A 14652-nucleotide genomic window follows, 5' to 3' on the forward strand; every position below is an offset into this window, starting at 1 on the left:
TACTACATGATTCCATATGTGTTATTTCATAGTTTTGATGTCTTCACTATTATTCTACAATGTAGAAAATAGTAAAAATAAAGAAATACCCTTGAATTAGTAGGTGTGTCCAAACTATTGACTGGTACTGTATGTGGTACCAATGATCATACACACTCAACGTTGCTTAGGTCACTCATTTAGCCAAGTCTAACAATCAATTGAGCAGTAACTGAATGCCTCAACGCATGCTTTACAAAGCAAGCCACGTGACTCACTGTGGAGTGATCCATTTTCATGAACGGGGTAGTGTACCTAATAAACTGGCCGGTGAGTGTATATCAGAAGATATACACTCGGATCGTATCATTGCACGAGACGAGTGTTCCTCCAAAGGTGGCCCGAGGCTAAAGAGCCAGAGAAGCTGCCAATAGAATTACCAAGCCCTGCAAATTAGATCCCATGTGATAAATGCATATAAGAGCATAATAAGAATAGAAGCATCCAAGGCCAAGCTGTGGACTCGATTGTTACCACTCTCCATCTCCTCTTCGTGTCATTCACTCTGGTCACAGGCATTCCGGTGCCACCGTCATTCAGTCACTCAGAGAAGGCCACTTCATCCTTGCAGGACATCATTTGGCTAATAACAACCTTGAATTTTTTTTTCATAAGCCAAAGACTTTGAAACATTAGTTATCATCTTGGGTGCAAGGATTATGGATTGCAATTGGTACTGAAACGGCATGAAAGGGAGACAGAGATTTCATAGTTGCTAGCTAGTGTTATTACAAGGACTGTGACTATGTTAATATGGCACATCAGCACAGTTACTACTATACGAAAAGAAAGTTATTCAGAATAACGTTTTTTCCCTCTCGTTGAAGATAACAGTTCTCTGGTTCTTCTCCCTGTTGGAAATCAAGATCAGTGTCTCAGAACATTGTGTTCTTTGAACGGGAAATTTAGGGTGCTATTTTCTGCTATGTTTCTTGTCTTCTTCGATGAGCAGTAGCTTTCTAGGCGTGTCAGCTGCTGTACTGTGTGTATGACTCCATGGTGCCAGTAAAAGTATTGGGCAGCCATAGACTAACTCTGTGGGTATGTAAAGGAAATTACTCAAACTCTGCAAGTGAGTGACAGACGATCTTCTACGGGAGTTGAATCGTTTTGTCATTGGTTCATTCAGTGTGTCATTATTCTACAAGCAGGGGATGCGATATGTAATAATCATTCATTATAAACTGTACATTTTTTTGGGGGGGGGGGATTGGCCTTTAGGGTAACAAAACGTATGCCATTATGATGGCCATTTTTCTTTGGCATCACCTTACATTAAAAGGATCATATACACACACTGCACATTCTCACATCACACACATTTAAAACAGTCAGTCCATCAAACTGCTAAAAACTAAAAACATAGAGGACATTGATACGTTCACTATTGACTGACCGCTGCTCAAACTTAAATTCATTTATGTCTCTGAATGTTTCCCAGGTATTGTGTGTGTTCTACTTAGCTCTAGTTCTATCCTAGTAGTCATGCCATGGTCCCATGTACCACACTTCCTGAGCTCACCACACTAGGCCATTGTGCTCTTCCTCCCCAAGCCTGATTCCGCTCCCCTCTACCACTGAAGCAGACCTGGCATGATGCAGCTACTTCAGCTCCAATTACCACCCACACCTTGATTCCTCACTTCCCCTCCCTCTTTCCCTCTCCAGGCCACTGTCGAGAAAAACTAGCACTGAGAACCCAGGAAAGCAAACCTTTCATGAGATGTACAGGCACTACAACCGCAGAGAGAGTTCTGTCAGGTTTCTGTCTCTGTAGGGCAGAGAGACACCTGCTGTGAGGACTATGTTCAGATGGCAGGCAGGTGGCTGGTTCATCGACTCTGCTCAGCTCTGCTCTCCTCCAGGAGACTGACAGAGAGCCACCTGCAGCCACACGACTGGCTGATGAGCTTCACCGTTGGGCCGGGGGCCCTCACTCCTCACCCCTCCCCCGGCCTTGGCGGAGGATCATAACATCTGCTGAAGGACGGGCAGAAATGCCAAGCCTTGAACTGTGCAGCTTTGTTTGCCTTTTCCATGGGTCTCTGCCAGATGGAGAAATGTATGTGGTTATTACTTAAAGAAGGATTTAGTTATCATAAGATCACCTGCGTCTGAGAATTCTAAAATGAGAGGAAAACCCCAACATGTCCACGTGAAAATACTTTTTGAAGTAAAAGTATATTGCCGTTTCAATTGATATCAAAACCCCTAATGCTGTTGGATGACTTATGTTGTATTTCTTGAGCAAAATTTGTAATGACTTGGGCCTACTTAATACACTTAACATTTTAATAAAACACATTTTAATTTAGGCATCATCCTAAAATAGGCATCATGTTACATTGGAAAACCTTTCATTAAATATTGTTGCAATGAGGATATTAAGTAGGGCAACTTACTAAGTGTACGCTCCCTACTCATACTGTAGGCCATATGCATTTCTAGAGATCTTTTTGTGATTTTCTTTCACTTTTTTCATTACTTCTTTTTGCTCAAACCCACTGGATTACTTGATAGTTTGTTCATTACACTGCTTACATTCAGTAATACTAACATAAACCAGTCATTGACGAAGCCATCGATCAAGGGAAAACATAATCCATATTATCTTTAATGCGCAGTTTCCTGTTTCACAGACAGCACGCATTTTTATGATTTTACAATGAATGCAATATCAAATCAAATCAAATGTCTTCATATAGCCCTTCTTACATCAGCTGATATCTCAAAGTGCTGTACGGAACCCCAGCCTAAAACCCCAAACAGCAAGCATTGCAGGTTTAGAAGCACGGTGGCTAGGAAAAACTCCCAAGAAAGGACAAAACCTAGGACAAAACCTAGAGAGGAACCAGGCTATGGGGGGTGGCCAGTCCTCTTCTGGCTGTGCTGGGTGGAGATTATAGCAGAACATGGCCAAGATGTTTAAATGTTCAAAGATGACCAGCATGGTCAAATAATAGTAATCACAGTGAACAGGTCAGGGTTCCATAGCCGGAGGCAGAACAGTTGAAACTGGAGCAGCAGCACGGCCAGGTGGACTGGGGACAACAAGGAGTCATCATGCCAGGTAGTCCTGAGGCATGGTCCTAGGGCTCAGGTCCTCAGAGAGAGAGAATTAGAGAGAGCATACTTAAATACACACAGGACACCGGATACGACAGGAGAAATACTCCAGAGATAACATTTGACTGACCCTAGCCCACCGACACAAACTACTGCAGCATAAATCCTGGAGGCTAAGACAGGAGGGGTCAGGAGACACTGTGGCCCCATCCGATGATACCCCCGGACAGGGCCGAACAGGCAGGATATAACCCCACCCACTTTGCCAAAGCACAGCCCCCACACCACTAGAGGGATATCTTCAACCACCAACTTACCATCCTGAGACAAGGCTAAGTATAGCCCACAAAGATCTCAGCCATGGCACAACCCAAAAGGGGGGAGGCGCCAACACAGACAGGAAGACCACGTCAGTGACTCAACCCACTCAAGTGATGCACCCCTCCTAGGGACGACATGGAAGAGCACCAGTAAGCCAGTGACACAGCCCCTGAAATAGGGTTAGAGGCAGGGAATCCCAGTGGAGAGAGGGGAAGTTGCCAGGCAGAGACAGCAAGGGTGATTCGTTTCTCCAGTGCCTTTCTATACACCTTCCCACTCCTGGGCCAGACTAGACTGTGAAGAGATGAGTCTTCAATAAAGACTTAAAGGTTGAGACCGAGTCTGCATCTCTCACATGGGTAGGCAGACCATGCCATAAAAATGGAGCTCTATAGGAGAAAGCCCTGCCTCCAGCTGTTTTCTTAGAAATTCTAGGGACAATTAGGAGGCCTGAGTCTTGTGACCATAGCGTACGGGTATGTCGGACAGGACCAAACCGGAAAGATAGGTAGGAGCAAGCCCATGTAATGCTTTGTAGGTTAGCAGTAAAACCTTGAAATCAGCCCTTGCCTTAACAGGAAGCCAGTGAGGGAGGCTAGCACTGGAGTAATATGATCAAATGTTTTGGTTCCAGTCAGTATTCTAGCAGCCGTGCAGCTGTCATTAAGGCAAAGGGTGGCTACTTCGAAGAATCTCAAATATATAATCTATTCTGATTTGTTTAACACTTTTTGGTACTACATGATTCCATATGTGTTATTTCATAGTTGTGATGTCTTCACTATTATTCTACAATGTAGAAAATAGTCAAAATAAAGAAAAACCCTGGAATGAGTAGGCGTGTCCAAACTTTTGACTGGTATTGTATGTAAATGTATTTCTTCAATTCTATTTATGATGTGTTGGATACTACCTTTTTAATGGCGCCACCTCATAGCTAAGCCGTCACTAACGTTCTCATTGCCTGTGTCTCTCACTCCTTCAGTCCAAGGCATCAGACATGCGCTTCGACGGCATCTTCACGGAGAAGGAGGTGAAGCAGGGCTCCAAAAGACAGAGAGTCATCAACTCCCGTTACAGAGAGGACTATATCGAGCCTCTCATATACAGAGCTATCATGGAATAACCCTCTTTCTCTACTTCCTGAGCACCCACAGCCTTGATAAACTCAAACCTCCCATGTCACACCCAGAACCCTCCCCTTATTTCTGAATGCTATCTTTATCCTCTTCTGCTGAAATAGTTCAATAAAATATACAAGTTGGATTTGGAACATCTCTGAGCACCCACAGCCTTGACAAGTGGCTCCAACCCTGGGTACCAGTATGAACAAACTCTCCCATGTCCCTTGGACATTTTTGTATCCAACTGTGTCCAAACTTTTGTCTGCTACTGTATATGTTAGTAATATGATCCTTAATCCCTCTTTATTTCTCCTTACGCCCCATGTTCTATCCTTCCACTTACCCTCTCTCTCTTTTTTGCCTTTTTCTCTCTGTCTCGATCTCTCTCACTTTCACTCTCACTCGCTCTCTCACTCTTTCTCTTGTTCCCAGAGCTCTCCTCTATCTCAGAGGGGTATTAGTTGCTTGGGGGGCCTTGTGCCAATCACATGGTGGTCAGGTGGTAGAGCTCAGGTTACCTCATGCCTTTTAACAACAGATTTAGGATCAGCCCGAACCTACCTTTAACCATATTCAGCTAAGCAACCAAAGCAGCCATGGAACAATGGCTAAAGGTTTTAAGTAACCAGGCATGATGATAGTGTGAGGCTGTAGACTCATACTTAAGCCTGTTTTCTATGTCTCGTTTGTCTTGTTTTTTGGCATTAGAGCACGGGGACTGACTGAAGAGAAGGTGGGTTTCTCCACCCATGAGGCAGTATTGCTGTCCACTGTAGATTACAGACCCAAGACAACGTGGCTCAAGCAGATATGGTGTTTATTACATCCTATCTGCTGCAACCACAGGAGGCGTGGTGAATCGGTCAGATCACTGGTAACAATGTCTCCTCAAAGTTTGAAGAAAATGGAGTTGAAGAACAATAGAATTTAGGAGAAACTACAAATTAAAACCTGGAGTGGTTTAGTTTTTTAAAAGTTTTTTTTTTTGCTTTGATGATTTGACTCGGTTTTGGTTAGAATTTGCAGTGGTTATCTTATTAGGAGGAACTTACTACCACATGGCTGGGTCACATCCTGATTAGTGACTGCCCACTGTACGCTCCCTTCTGATCTCAATTTCTCAACTGTTTCACTTTGGCACTGAATTACTGGTCATAACTCCTGCAGTTTAACCATGACCATTTTGCACAAAATTACCTGGGGAGGACGTTTGTACTGAAACGTCTTTATGCAACATGAAAATCAAATCTACACCAGTCATCCATCTCTTGATAAAATCTACCTTGTGCTTTTGCTCATGCACATTTAGACTGCTGCCATAGCAACCACTGTCGTTCAGCCAATGGGATGATTGGGTGTGAGGGCTTAGTGGACCAGTATTATGGTGCGATTATCCTTCTGGCGCTCAGGTGAATTTAAGGTCAGCACAACCGGTGTGGCTTTTAGCCTCTGTGAGTAACTCAATTTGTCTCTTATTTCAGGTAGGTGGACTGTGGATGCTTTAGTTGAAATTCAATTAAACCTGTTTTAGGACCCTGTACTGAGGGAAAGTATGTTTGTAATGTTTTGACAAGGATTTACATTTCAAGTAAATCAATGTTAATTGGATTAAATTAACTAAACGAAAGTTATTCCAAAAGTGTATTTTCTCAGCGCAGTTACAATTTTGAGTTTCAGTTTGAGTGTGATGAAATTCCAATGACACATTGAGGATGGCAGCCTCAATTTCCTTATTGTCCACAGGCAAAAGTACAAGGAACACTGTATAAAGGGGTCAATTTACCGCTAGAAAATACATTGGATATGGAATGGGTCTTTTTTTGTTTCATCTTCTTGATAAGACTTCATTTAAAAGAGCACTCTTTCTTTTGAAGTGGATCGAGTTTGGCTGTGGCTAAGTTCAGTGACATTCACCCTACAAAGTGATGCATTTGTAAGGATAGTTCCAAAATTACATCTTTCTTTCCTCACCGCTTTTAGTGTAGCACATGAGGATGTGTGAAACTTACTCCTCACCCTAAAGTGTTGAATTGCTTGCTTTTCGGCTTGTGCTGACAGTTAAGACGCTTCAGGACTACGGTCACTTGTCCTGGCAACGCGGAGGTCCTGGATTTGAGCCTTGTGTGAGCCGAATCAGGAGTAAGCGGTACTCGCTAAACAAGCAGTGTGACGTCCTTAACAGTAGTGCCGTGACCCGGATCTACTGTTGCGCTCAGCTCAACACTGGGGTCGCTGTTAAGTGAGTTTGAGGGCGTTCACACAGGCAGCCCAATTTGAATATTTTTTCCAGTAATTGGTCCTTTGACCAATCACATCAGATCTTTTTCAGAGCTGATCTGATTGGTCAAAATACCAATTAGTGAAAAAAAAAACATCAGAATTAGGCTGCCTGTGTGAACATCAGAATTGTCTGTCTAAACGCAGCCTAAGTGATTATTTAATAACAAAAGTTCTATCCGGTGCCCAGGGGAAGATGCAGGTGTGTCTGACCTGTCCCTCTTCATTAAAATAAATTAGGCATTGTGTGCTTCAGCATGAATACTCAAGTTACTCCAATGTTTGGAAGCATGCAGGTTGACTGATGATTTCATGTTTACCAAGGATGAGTTTTTTAAAAATCACGGTGAAAGTGGCATTAAGAGGCCGTGTTTACACGGGGAGAGTAATCTTTTGCCAATAGATGGTCTTTCAACCAATCAGATCTTTGCCAATAATTCAGTTTTAATTGAATTGCCTGTGTAAATGCAGCCAAATAAAGCAGGGTTTACCAAACTCAGTCCTGTTTTTTTGCCATAGCACTACACAGCTGATTCAAATAACCAACTCATCATCAAGCTTTGGTTATTGTAATCCGCTGTGTGGTGCTAGGGCAAAAAAACTAAACGTTCACCCAGGACCGAGTTTGTGAGTTTGGGAAAACCTTATATAGAGGATATGATTTAGGGGTACTCCCCATCACCAAGCTGTCATCAAGCAGTATGCCAGACTCATCGCACACATTTTTTTATTTTTTTATACATAGATCAAGACTCTCCGATGCCCATCTGGCTGTGTGACACAATATCCACCTTTAGAGAATCGTCTCATTGAAACAGACATCAATGTCCTGCAAACAGTATAGCTTCCTCCACTGTCCCTGTCCCCATATCAAACTCAAACCACTGATTTTCTGTTCGCTAACACACGTGACCGCCCCCCTCCTTGACAACATACCAACCGTTTGAGCTGTCGGAAAATATCTATTCGATAGCTCCATCGGTGACATTTTAAGGTAGCTGTGGAGTGAGTTTACAGTACATTCTTAACTCTGTTACATATTTATAAGTGGTTTCTTTCATTTGAAAGAGAACTGGACAATAAGATCCTGGAATATGGTTACCAGAGTCCTGTTATTGCTTAACCATTAGACATTTTAAGTGCTGGACAGCGCCACTTTGTCATAAATGTCTTTACTTTACTTTGTAATAGCTAACCCATTGGGCACAAACTGGTTGAATCAATGTTGTTTCAACCTAATTTGTCAATGTATTGCGACGTCGAATCTACGTAGGAAATAAGTCGCTCTGGATAAGAGCGTCTGCTAAATGACTTAAATGTAAATGAAATACACTGGACTCGAAACAATTCAGCAACCATAAAAACTGTTGTTTTGAGGGTGAAATTTCAACCACAGGATTATGGTCACCACATTTCCACAAAGACATTCTAAAAAAGTACGCCTAAAGGCTAATTGAGAGTGAAATAGTACATTGAAGGCCACTGATGATACTCTCCCAAGATCATGTGATAAAGAGAAGGGTTGGGGAGCACAAAGCCTACAGGCCAGTTGTGGCGTGAGTCATGAGTGTTGCCAGAGCGAGCATACATTCCCTAAAGCATAGTAAAGGGCAATATCTGCCTGCCACCAGAGAATACTTCCATGAGGGCAGTTCTGATATATGGACATGATGTTGGACATTTGAGTGCATGTGTGTTTTGGTATAAATACTTCATCCTCCCACTAATCTGGCTGGCCCTGATGGAAAACAGTGGCTGTCTGGATTGTGTTTCCTGGTTGATTCAATTTGGATAGACCAAGCAGATTCATGAGGAATGCTTTTCCAACAGTCTTGAAGGAGTTCCCACATATGCTGGCTGCAGAATGGATGCATTTTTCATCCTCGCCCTGATCCCAATGTAGGGTAGGGCCTATGAATGTCACATACAAGACGTGGCTGCTCGGAGGACAAGCGAAATAAGTGCATTCTGAGCAGGTGAGGGTATAGATCTGCTGAGCTCCAACAATCTATGCCAACAGTAACATTTGGGCAAATAGCCTACGTTGTGGCTTCTACCGAGAGTGTACAGCCCACCACAGAAGTCACTCTTCTTATAACTGTATGCAAGAATTTACATACAGTGTCGGCGACAATACAACTATCTCTATTGTTGAACGTCGTGAACTATTGAGTTTGACAAGGGGGACAATGAAGGGATTTTGATGGGACCACCACCACACTGTATATCCAATAGCCAAATATAATGTAATAGCTGACAGGGAGAGGGCCACGTGAAGGTTTGAACAATTGAAAATGTGCATTCAACTCAATTGAAGTACTGGAGATAATCGCAAGTGCAATAGAACCATCCTACACAGCACAAACTGGTTGAATCAGTGTTGTTTCAAAGTAATTTATCACTGTATTGTGAGGTAGAATCTACGTGGAAAATACGGTGCATTTGAAAAAAGTAATCAACATAAACTATTGTTTTGAGGGTGAAATTTCAACCACAGGATTATGTCATCATGGTCACCACATTTCCACAAAGACAAACCTTGTATCAAATATATTGAACTTGTACATTTAAAACAATGTCAGCTCTTCAACGTTATATTCACTATCAGAAAAAAAAAACAATACGCCGGGTAAAACCTCCTAATGGAAAATGTATTTAGCTTCAGCTAACGTTTGGTCTCCCATCTAGGATTTTAACCAAACCCAGCCCTGCTTAGCTATGACATTTGTCAGTGACACTAGCAATGTGATATCGTGAGAATAATTGTTGCGCTGTCTTCACTTAATAAAAATAATAAATAGATTCAATGTTGCCAGTGGCGATTTTAGCATGTGCATCTTGGTGGGGCAAACAACAAAAAACTACATTGGGATGAATGCCAGCAAAGTCACAACACAACACTAAACAATACATGAATTGCACTATAACGGTGACAAACTGTTAGAACCAACATCATGCTGTCCCAATAGCAGAGCTTTCTTTTCAGCACCATGGAGTGAATCCTTACCACTGCTACACCTGTCTACCAGAGGGACCTTGTCTGGCAGCAAAACAGTTCGTTACTGCCTTTAAAAAACACATACAGTTGAAGTCGGAAGTTTACATACACCTTAGCCAACTACATTTAAACTCAGTTTTTCACAATTCCTGACATTTAATCCAAGTAAACATTTCAGGTCTTAGGTCAGTTAGGATCACCACTTTATTTTAAGAATGTGAAATGTCAGAATAATAGTAGAGAGAATGATTTATTTCAGATTTTTATTTCTTTCATTACATTCCCAGTGGGTCAGAAGTTTACATACACTCAATTAGTATTTGGTAGGATTGCATTTAAACTGTTTAACATGGGTCAAATGTTTTGGGTAGCCTTCCACTATCTTCCCACAATAAGTTGGGTGAATTTTGGCCCATTCCTCCTGACAGAGCTGGTGTAACTGAGTCAGGTTTGTAGGCCTCCTTGCTCGCACACACTTTTTCAGTTCTGCCCACAAATTTTCTATAGGATTGAGGTCAGGGCTTTGTGATGGCCACTCCAATACCTTGACTTTGTCCTTAAGCCATTTTGCCACAACTTTGGAAGTATGCGTGGGGTCATTGTCCATTTGGAAAACCCATTTACGACCAAGCTTTAACTTCCTGACTGATGTCTTGAGATGTTGCTTCAATATAGCCACATCATTTTATTTCCTCATGATGCCATCTATTTTGGGAAGTGCACCAGTCCCTCCTGCAGCAAAGCACCCCACAACATGATGCTGCCACCCCTGTGCTTGACGGTTGGGATGATGTTCTTCAGCTTGCAAGCCTCCCCCTTTTTCCTCCAAACATAACGATGGTCATTATGGCCAAACAGTTCTATTTTTGTTTCGTCAGACCAGAGGACATTTCTTCAAAAAGTATGATATTTGTCCTCATGTGCAGTTGCAAACCGTAGTCTGGCTTTTTTATGGCGGTTTTGGAGCAGTGGCTTCTTCCTTGGCTTCTTCCTTGTTGAGCGGCCTTTCAGGTAATGTCGATATAGGACTCGCTTCCTCCAGCATCTTCACAAGGTCCTTTGCTGTTGTCCTCCGATTGATTTGCGCTTTTCACACCATAGTACATTCATCTCTAGGAGACAGAATGCATCTCCTTCCTGAGCGGTATGACGGCTGCGTGGTCCCATGGTGTTTATACTTGTGTACTGTAGTTTGTACAGATGAACATGGTACCTTCAGGCCTTTGGAAATTGCTCCCAAGGATGAACCAGAGTTGTTGAGGTCTACAATATTTTTTCTGAGGTCTTGCCTGATTTCTTTTGATTTCCTCATGATGTCAAGCAAAGAGGCACTGAGTTTGAAGGTAGGCCTTGAAATACATCCACAGGTACATCTCCAATTGACTCAAATTATGTCAATTAGCCTATCAGAAGCTTCTAAAGCCATGACATAATTTTCTGGAATTTTCCAAGCTGTTTAAAGGCACAGTCAACTTACTGTATGTGAACTGTTGACCCACTGGAATTGTGATACAGTGAATTATAAGTGAAACAATCTGTCTGTAAACAATTGCTGGAAAAATTCCAGTAGGTAGGTTCATGCTCTACAACATCCGCAGAGTACGACCCTGCCTCACACAGGAAGCGGCGCAGGTCCTAATCCAGGCACTTGTCATCTCCCGTCTGGATTACTGCAACTCGCTGTTGGCTGGGCTCCCTGCCTGTGCCATTAAACCCCTACAACTCATCCAGAACGCCGCAGCCCATCTAGTGTTCAACCTTCCCAAGTTCTCTCACGTCACCCCGCTCCTCCGCTCTCTCCACTGGCTTCCAGTTGAAGCTTGCATCCGCTACAAGACCATGGTGCTTGCCTACGGAGCTGTGAGGGGAACGGCACCTCAGTACCTCCAGGCTCTGATCAGGCCCTACACCCAAATAAGGGCACTGCGTTCATCCACCTCTGGCCTGCTCGCCTCCCTACCACTGAGGAAGTACAGTTCCCGCTCAGCCCAGTCAAAACTGTTCGCTGCTCTGGCTCCCAATGGTGGAACAAACTCCCTCACGACGCCAGGACAGCGGAGTCAATCACCACCTTCCGGAGACACCTGAAACCCCACCTCTTTAAGGAATACTTAGGATAGGATAAAGTAATCCTTCTCACCCCCTCCCCCCTTAAAATATTTAGATGCACTATTGTAAAGTGGCTGTTCCACTGGATGTCATAAGGTGAATGCACCAATTTGTAAGTCGCTCTGGATAAGAGCGTCTGCTAAATGACTTAAATGTATATGTAAATGTAAAATGACTTGTGTCATGCACAAAGTAGATGTCTTGTTCGACTTGCCAAAATTTTGATTAAGACATTAATGAGGACGGATGTAGCCAGTATAACTATTTGTTCAGCACTTTTGTACAGCAACAGAATTCAGAACATGGGCCATTCTTAAAGTATTTTCCCTGTACACCAAGTCAGAACCATAGGATAAATAAAGGGGGCATAGAAGAAGACAATGAAAGCTCTTACAATATTCAAGAATTACATTTCTCTAAAACAGGCTACATATGATACATGTGCACCACCAGGTCAGAACAGTAGGCTATGTTATGAGGGGGAAAGGAACCACATTATTAGTGTGGGGCACATGGGCTACTAACAGCTTACTAGAAAACATCCACTTAGTATTACTTTCTTCGCTAGAGTATACAATCTGTATCAGTCAAAGGTTTGGACGCACCTACTCATTTAACAGTTTTTCTTTATTTTTACTATTTTCTACATCGTAGAACAATTGTGAAGACATCACAACTATGAAATAACACATATGGAATCATGTAGTAACCAAAAAAAGTGTTAAACAAATCAACATATATTTTAGATTCCTCAAAGTAACCACCCTTTGCCTTGATGACAGATTTGCACATTCTCTCAACCAGATGCAATTAACAGGTGTGCCTTTGTGGAATTTGTGGAATTTCTTTCCTTCTTAATGCATTTGGACCAATCAGTTGTGTTGTGACAAGGTAGGGGTGGTATACAGAAGATAGCCCTATTTGGTAAAAGACCAAATCCATATGGCAAGAACAACTCAAAAAAGCAAAGTGAATCGGCAGTCCATTATTTCTTTAAGACATGAAGGTCAGTCAATATGTACAATGTCAAGAACTTTGAAAGTTTATTCAAGTGCAGTCACAAAAACCTCTGCTGCAGAGGATAAGTTAACTGCACCTCAGATTGCAGCCCAAATAAATGCATCAGAGAGTTCAAGTAACAGACACATCTCAACATCAACTGTTCAGAGGAGACTTAAATCAGGCCTTCATGGTTGAATTGTTGTAAAGAAACCACTACTAAAGGACACCAATAAGAAGAAGAGACTTGCTTGGATCAAGAAAGACAAGCATTGGACATTAGATCGGTGAACATTTGTCCTTTGGTCTGATGAATCCAAATTTGAGATTTTTGGTTCCAACTGCCGTGTCTTTGTGAGACGCAGAGTAGGTGAATGGATTATCTCCGCATGTGTGGTTCCCACCGTGAAGCACGGAGGAGGAGGTGTGGGGGTGATTTTCTGGTGACACTGTCTGTGATTTCTTTAGAATTCAAAGCACACTTAACCCTCATGGCTATCACAGCATTATGCAGCTATACACCATCCCATCTGGTTTGCGCTTAGTGGGACTATCATTTAATAATAATAATAATATATGCCATTTAGCAGACGCTTTTATCCAAAGCGACTTACAGTCGTGTGTGCATACATTCCACGTATGGGTGGTCCCGGGGATCGAACCCACTACCCTGGCGTTACAAGCGCCATGCTCTACCAACTGAGCTACAGAGCTACAGAAGGACCATTTGTTTTTCAACAGGACAATGACGCAAAACACACCTCCAGGCTGTGTAAAGGGCTATTTGACAAAGAAGGAGAGTGATGGGGTGCTGCATCAGATGACCTGGCCTCCACAATCACCCAGTGTTTACCCAATTGAGATGGTTTGGGATGAGTTGGACCACAGAGTGAAGGAAAATCAGCCTACAAGTGCTCCATCAGATGTCATAGCCTCCACAATCACCTGACCTGAACCCAATTTGAGATGGTTTGAGATGCATTGGACCGCAGAGTGAAGCTGTCATCAAGGCAAAGGGTGGCTGCCTTGCAGAATATCAAATATCAAATATATTTTGATACTTTTTTGGTTACTACATGATTTCATATGTGTTATTTGATAGTTTTGATGTCTTCACTATTATTCCACAATGTAGAAAATAGTAAAAAATAAAGAAAAGCTGTGGAATGAGTATGTGTGTCCAATCTTTTGACTGGTACTGTATATAGGTATTTTTTGTTATTGTTTTTGTTGGGCAGCAGGTAGCCTAGCGCTTAGAGTTCTGGGCCAGTAACCACAAGGTTGCTAGATCAATTCCCTGATCTGACAAAGTACAAATCTGTCATTCTGCCCCTGAACAAGGCAATTACCCCACTGGTCCTAGGCTTTCATTATAAATAAGAATTTGTTCTTAGCTAACTTGCCTAGTTAAATAAAAGTTTAGATGCTATCATCAATGATGCTATCCAGGCCTATTTCTTTATTTTGAAAAAGTTTTATTGTTACATTTCCTTTAAAAGCATGTTATTTTATTTTCAATTACACAATCACCTTTAAGTAACATCAAACCAAATATGGAGTTGATTTGAATTGATTTCAGGTGATTTGAGCATAATTGTTTTAAACATGTTCTCATGCCCCCACCACTTCCATTGAAAGTTAGCTGAAGTTTGTAGTGGCTGTTAAAGAAAATTGAACCATGGATTACAGTTTATCTTGGCCTATAGACTACTTTCAGGG

The sequence above is a fragment of the Oncorhynchus gorbuscha genome, linkage group LG22 (genome assembly GCF_021184085.1).
Source record: "Oncorhynchus gorbuscha isolate QuinsamMale2020 ecotype Even-year linkage group LG22, OgorEven_v1.0, whole genome shotgun sequence".
NCBI classification, from domain to species: Eukaryota; Metazoa; Chordata; class Actinopteri; order Salmoniformes; family Salmonidae; genus Oncorhynchus; species Oncorhynchus gorbuscha.